The following is a 7305-nucleotide window of genomic DNA, read 5'->3' as shown; positions in this document are numbered from 1 at the left end:
TTATGGCTGCCAATAGAACGCCTGGCTTAATGCTTTTAACCTTAAAGCAGTCATCCAGGACAGAGGTGATGTAGTAAAATCAGTTCAGGGCGTCTTGAAATCTTTCTGCCCTATTTTTCCCTGGATAATTCGGCCCTAGAAAAAGTAACAAAACAAAACAAAACAAAAACAAACAAACAAACAAAAAACAAATGTGCAAGTTTACTTGTCTGCAATGTTACATTTAAAAGACAAGCCTGTTTGTCCCTGTTGCTGCTGGTAACTTGTGTGTTATCAAGTGCATACTTGCTTATAAATTGCTACATCAGAATACTCCTTTGGTTTTAAGCTGAAGAACTGAAGGCAAAAAACAGCTGTGACCGGAATATTCTTAGAAAGCAGCAAGAATCATTGGCTTGTGGAAACCTCAGGGATGTTCATATATCTTTGGGGCAAACGATGAGAGTTTTCCTATAAACATGCTAAGAAATAAGTGCAAACAGCCCTTAGAAGTATTGCAGATGTGGCTGCTGTGTCACATGTTTGTGAATTGGTGGCAGAGAGGAAAAAAGCTGTATCTACTCTCAGTGTTCTGACCTGCAGACATCTGAATGATGAGTCACCTAACAGTTCCTAAAAAATTTGTGAGCCTGAAACAATTACCAGTCTCTGTGCACACGAGACAGTCTCCCAGCATGGGAAGCAAGAAATACTAGAGACTAGAAAACCACCTCCTGGGATTGTGGGTCCAAGGGAAGGAGTGAACTTGAAACAGACAACCCTCCCATGAGGCCACTGTGGAAAGTCAGGTCAAGAAGCAAGACTGAACCAACCATTAGACCAATACCACGATACCCTGACAGAGAGCTTGCTTGAGACCCCGCACAGCACTGGGTGTGGGGCAGACCATGCCTGAGATGACTCCTACCATAAGTGCACAAGGGGGTCATAGCACTCCTGAGACCACTTCTGAGAAGACTCCAGAAACCCAAAGACCCCAGGGTGTCACTAAGATGAACAAATAAGTGGTGGAGAGATGGAAGAGAAAGAGAAATGGAAGGATGTGTGCACCATCAAGAAAAGCCAAACAGAAGAGTTGAGGGTTTTAAGATTACTGCGTAATGTGAGTAGTCGTTGATGCCACCAGGAACCATATGTGGGTCCGTGACCTTAAACAGAAGTGGTCTGTTACCACCAAAGGCCAGACAGACACCCTGGTCTGGGCTGCTACCCAGGGACATGTTGACGTCTGAGGGCTGTGCAGAACCGGCCTGTGCATCCATCGTGGGAGAACTGGCGCTAGGGTGTAAGAGCTAGGTCCAGCCAGCTGTAGTGGTGCTCTACACATTGTGGGAGTTGCCTGTGAGCCAGCCCCAAGGATATAAATGTGGGAGATGTGGCCCTGCCACTCATCTGAACAGTGGCATGGACAAGGGAGAGATACTCTCCTACTCCCTCACCCCTCACCACGAAGTCATGAGAACAAGAGAGCTGTCCCTGCCCCTCACCTCCTGCAGCACTCAAAGACAGAGCTCTGCATGTAGCTTTCCTGGTCAGGGCATTAGAGTTGGCCCTGGATGTGGGTGTTACAGGTGACTCAGTCCAAGAGCATGCACAGAGAAGATCCAGCCCTGCCTCTTGTCTACAGAGCAGTGGCACAGATGAAGGTAAGATGCCCTACTTTCATCCCCTCTCTAGTCTCTGGTTCCCTATGGGAGACAGGAGAGCTGACCTGAGGGTCATGAAACAGGGAGAACTGGCCGTGTCCCTCCCCAGGTACACCTCACCAGTGCAGCAAGCAAGCAGGGATTTCTGGCGCGCTGTCCCCCAGAACACAAGAGTGGGAGACTCACTGCGTTGGCCAGTTCAGATATGTCTCAGGCCAAGATCCAGTGTTTTGAGTTGGCCCACCACAACCTCTACAACATTCACGAACTGCTGGAGTGCATGAAGAGGCCAGTCCTACAGATCCAAAACTATAGGCACTCCATGACACAGGGCAACAACAGGATAGTCTAGAGGAGTCCTGAGGAGGTTCCAGTACTGATAGAATAGCAGAAGCCAGAGTCTTATACCAGACAAGTGAGTTATTACAATGAATGCTTGCAGTTAAACAAGTATGGACAAAAGGGTACACTGTGGTACACACTGTGTCACACTACAGCTTCCACAATATTTTTTTCTCTGTTTGGAAGAGGGTTGCAAGTGCATATGGTAGATATGAGAGGAGGGGGAGATGTGGGTGATTGGGGTACATGATGTGAAATTCACAAAGAAGCAATAAAAAGTTTTTTTTTAAAGCAGTATAAATTGATGCTTCCTGTCACATCTAACAGTGACATAGGTGCTTCTGTTTTCTCTGATTTCAGCAAAATTGGCAAAAACATTTGTCCAAATAGCATTTACACTATAGACAACCATGATATTTTACCACCATGCAGACTCAACCTTAATAGGAACAAATACTTCCAAGTTTAAAAATTAAGGATAAGTTTTTGATATTTGACAGGGAAAATTCATGCTGGCCAGCAGGAGGAAAAAAAACCCTGGTAACCCCAATGTAACAGTCTTCTAACAGAGTTGTTCCTCTGGGAAGAATAATTATAAATGAAGAATGCCTTTTTAACACAAGACCAGAGGCTCCTTCCTTTAATCGTGAGTTAGGAAATTCTGGGAGATACTCAGAGAGAGGCTAAGATAGGTGGTGCCTTCAATGGGAGAGGGAACAGCAGGCACAGCGCTAAATAGATTGGGATGAGAGCGGACCCACAGGATAGCAGTCATGGCTTCCATCCAGAGGAAGGGGAGAAAGGACAGTGATGTCAGACAGCAAATGAAGCAGATTTGGAACTAACAGTGGCCATGGACAGCTGCTTGGTAGATGGTGGCTAGAACTAGAGTCTTACAAGGACATTCACTAGACTCCAAGGAATAAAATCTAATATCTACATATCCATTTCACAGACAGCCTTTTAAAGCATTCCACAAGCTAAGAATAATAGTAGAACTGAATTTAGGATCCGGTTTCTAGAGTAGCATTTTAAATCATTGTAGTACAATCTTTTTGGGGAAAAAAAAATGCAAACTTGCATTTTCAATATTTTAACACTATAATTTATATGAAGCTTGATAACATGAAAATCTTCCTGTTAATGTCGTGGATTGTAAAAAATAATGTCTCTGGAAGGAAGAGAAGCTTCCACCAGGTTTAACCTAGCAGTCATCTTAATTACAGCTTGAAATGTTCTGTGATAGCAATAGAAGCACACAGAAGGAATGTCTCCTGTGGTGAGGATAGAGGTCAGAGCTTGCTCACCCCAGTGGAGAACATAAACACTGCATCTAACTCTTCTTTGAAGCCCCTGAAACTCAGTAGCAATTTAATAAGGCAGCATATTAGAGAACTAAAGAAACTATCTTGATAGAAGAAAGTAAATTTGGGGACTTAGAAAATTGTCAGAAAAGTGTGTGTGTTTCTAGACATATAAAATTATGTTAGAAAAGATCTATAATGCCTACCATTCATGTACACTTGGGGGAAATGTAAGAAGCTAGGTAATAAAGGTGGGAGAGATGTGCTATGCGGAGATGGTGATACAGAGGCAGGAGGGACAGATACAGGAGCCCCTCAGCATCCACAGGAGGGCAGAGGGCAGAACAGGAAGCATCCTAATAAGAAGCAGCATCCCAAGAGGTCACCTTAGAAATACACACTAAAAACATATAGATGCTGTGCCCATGGATAGCATTTTAAACACCTTTAAGCGTTAAGACTATTGAGGTACCAAGTGTTGATGTAATTAATATGTGAAATACCTAACACTTCTAAAGCATATATTTCTTTGTTTGGAATGTGTGTGCATGCTTATATATCTCAAATGTTAGTCTCAAAAGGGGTCTTTCTTAAGTTAAGCAATATTAAGTTGCTATAATTACCTCAGTAGCATGGTTAATGATAACTCAAATGCTGATAAGGAAAATATATACATATATGTCCATGCAGAGATTCAAAGTGACCTGTAGGAGACTGACACTATGTCAAGTGAGAAACACAGCCTAGGAAGATGTCTAATCAAGTTAAGGGACTTGTAATGCAACAGCCAGGTATGGTGGTGACTATCTATAACTCCAAAACTAGACAAGTCTTCAGGCAAAAGGATTTCTGGGCCTTACTAACCAGGCAATAGGGCTGAATTGGTGAGTTCCTGGTTCAGTGAGAGCCTGTATTCAAAAAACTAAGGTAGAGAAGTAAAGGTATCAAGGAAGATAACCCCTAGCAACCATAGCATCAAAGAATATAACCCATTCAAGGATATATATAGATATCCTTGAAAGGCTATCAGATTTAACAAAGCAGTAAAGAGCTACCCAGAGGCTTGTGAAATTGAGCAAGCTCAAAAATAGTCTGAGATATTGTTCCTCTGCAGATTCCAAATGAAATGTCAGAGAATACAGAGATTCAGGCTGTACCTCCTGAGACCACTCAGGACAAGAGTTCCAAAATGAAATTGAAAGCTGTAAGGATTCCAATGAGGAAACTAAGCACTGTGTCCTAGGAGGAACATAAATCATTTCAATTCTTAAAATAAAATTGAAGTGATTCAGTGTTGTAAAAAGAAAAACCCAGGAAGTGCCAATCTGGAAGAAATAACACAGCATCATAATGAATTGTCACTCACAATTGTCCACAAACAATTTTACAGCCACAAAGCCCATCACAATAACAACTAGCATAGCAAACCTTAAGACTAAAACCAAAATAATAGAGAAATTATCCCAAATTACAGATTGACAATAAACAAAAGTACATTTCTGATGGCCAGCAAGTCCCAAATATATTTAAAATCTGAATTATGAATATTTGAATGTATACTCAAAATTATTAGTAAATGGAAAAAATAAATCATATGTATATCTTTATCTCTCTCTATATATATATAATATATATAGTATATGTATAGTATATGTGTATATAGTATATGTGTAGGTGTGCCAAGGCACATGTCTATATACATATGTCGAGACCAGAGATTTTTTTAAGTTTTCTTCCTTGATGCCTTTTTACCTTTTTTAGAGACATGGGTTCTCACTGAACCTAAAACCAGTTTAGCTTTATGACCTGGCTAATAAGTCCCAGATATCGTTCTGCTTCAAGACATGCTATACGAGAAAATTAAAGCTTTTAAAGAAAATGTAGATTGAAGCTGAAATACATATTTATGAATAATGTTACACATGGTTTTCCAGTCACAGTCTTTTGTGAGAACGCCTCTGAAATGGGTGAGTGCACAATGCCATGTATCACTTGTCTCTCTGTCTTAAATCTCTTTATCTAGATCCTCAATTATTTATATAATAGGATAAAATCAAATTTAAGTGATTACCTAATTTTAGAATGATTAAAAGCAGAAAAACTTGATCTATGATGAGCTTCTGATAACATGCTCCCACTACCTCTATCTGTAGATAGATAGATAGATAGATAGATAGATAGATAGATAGATAGAGATATAAATGATATAGACATATAGATATAGCTATAGATATATAGTATTGACATATAATATTCCTAGAGAAAGTATGAAAATAGTTCAACTTTATCTATAGAATGTTTGATGAAATTTCTTGTTTCTTCTTGAGAGTTTACTTCCATAATTCCTTATAGCCCATAATTTTTGAATTGTTATTATACTTTGAAAATCACCTTTTAAGTTTCATAGATGATAAATAAAGATTTTAAATATAGCTAAACTAAATTGCCTAAGGACATGAAAATTTGTGCTGTGACTACTAGTAAGTTCATAGAGTTGATGCCACCAATGTTTGTTGCTTAAATACTGAATCTGTTGACTCAGAAGAGATGTAGAAGAACATATAGAAATCAACCCCAAAGAGCTGAGTTACCCATACAGCCATGGAAGTACAATCTATTAAACCCAAATCCAAACTATTACCAGGTATTTTGTTCTTAGGATGATGACAAAAAATATGGTAGTCTGTAGTTAGATATTAAGCTGGTTTAGTAAAGTCCTAGTCTTCTCCAAGATCCATGACTTCTCTAGCCCCGGGTAGCTATAGGCTTCCAGTCCCAGGAATGATTTCTTTCCTGTTGAGTAGACCTCAAATCCAATGAAAGAACTGATAGTTACTGTAAAGGTATGTGTGTGCCACTGTGGTGTTCAGTCCCAAATAGATACCTACAAAATTCCTGAGCCTAACACTTAAGAGAACATTGCAGGAGAATGGGGAGAGAGATCTTGAGAATCACTTATATGTTAGTCTTATGAGAATATCATCTAAACATTTAGCTCCCAGGAAGATCAAAAGTAAAATTTACGAAAAAAGACAAGTTCCAAATAGAGAAAATAAGAATCACAAGTAAGGAGGATAAAGAAAGAATTATAAGCAACCAAAGAAATCTAGAGCAGGAGATGTAGTACACCAACTGGTTGTCCAGGGCCAAATGGTTGGCCCTGAAAAACAAATACAAGTTACATCATACAGACTGATGAGGTTTTATTATGAATGAATGAATGAATGAATGAATGAATGAATGAATGAATGGATGGATGGATGTGTGTGTGTATGTGAGTGTGTGTGTGTATGCAATAACAAATAGTGGAAAAGGCCATCAATTTGAAGGAGAGTACGAAGGGAGAAATCCAGGAGGGAGGAAAGCAAGTGAAAATCTTATCAGCTCATGTTAATTATGATGATGAGACTTTATGGGTGTAACTTTCAACATTACTAAGGGACATGCTTTTACAGCAAACTCCCTAATCCTCTGACTCGGTAGACAAGACACACAAGGCAAAAGTATGTTTTTCCATAAATACATATAAACAAATGACAATAGCCAGTTGTAATGAATAAACTGAAGTAAACTCATTCTATCCACCTCATCCAAGGAGCATGAAAGGGTAATCCAAAATTACTTCTGTGTTTTTTTGATAAAAGTGATTCACAAGACTCTTGTTTTCTCTGAGTTTTTCACAAGCACTTAGAATTTTCTTCCCATAATTCCATTCTTGGACCATGTTCCCACACACCACATCCTATACCTTATTATGATCAGACTGCTATAACAAGATACTGAAGAACAGTACTGAAGACGATAGACTTTTATTTTTCACAAACAAAATTTGTCTTGTCTATTGTGAAGGCTAGAACATCTATGTGCATGGTGCTGACAGATGCACTATGCTCAAGACCGCTGTCTTGTTTGCACCAGGTCACCTTGAGTTGCCAGAGAAAAGTGTCACTTCTTTTGTCTCTGAATTACTGTGATGTGTTGTCTTGCCTTGTCACCATGAAAAGATTGCAATA

The 7305-nt window shown here is 39.5% G+C and overlaps 1 non-coding gene across 1 annotated transcript; it reads left to right on the top strand.

The window, feature by feature from the left end:
* The first annotated feature begins 478 nt into the window (after window positions 1-478).
* On the top strand, window positions 479-610 carry LOC127679565 (small nucleolar RNA SNORA17). The gene has a single exon (XR_007976859.1). It is a non-coding gene; the product is annotated as a small nucleolar RNA SNORA17 (small nucleolar RNA).
* Window positions 611-7305: the final 6695 nt, after the last annotated feature.

Source organism: Apodemus sylvaticus, chromosome 2, assembly GCF_947179515.1.
Source record: "Apodemus sylvaticus chromosome 2, mApoSyl1.1, whole genome shotgun sequence".
NCBI lineage: Eukaryota > Metazoa > Chordata > Mammalia > Rodentia > Muridae > Apodemus > Apodemus sylvaticus.
Note: the sequence above shows the minus strand (reverse complement) of the source record. Positions and strands in the feature narration are given on the sequence as shown.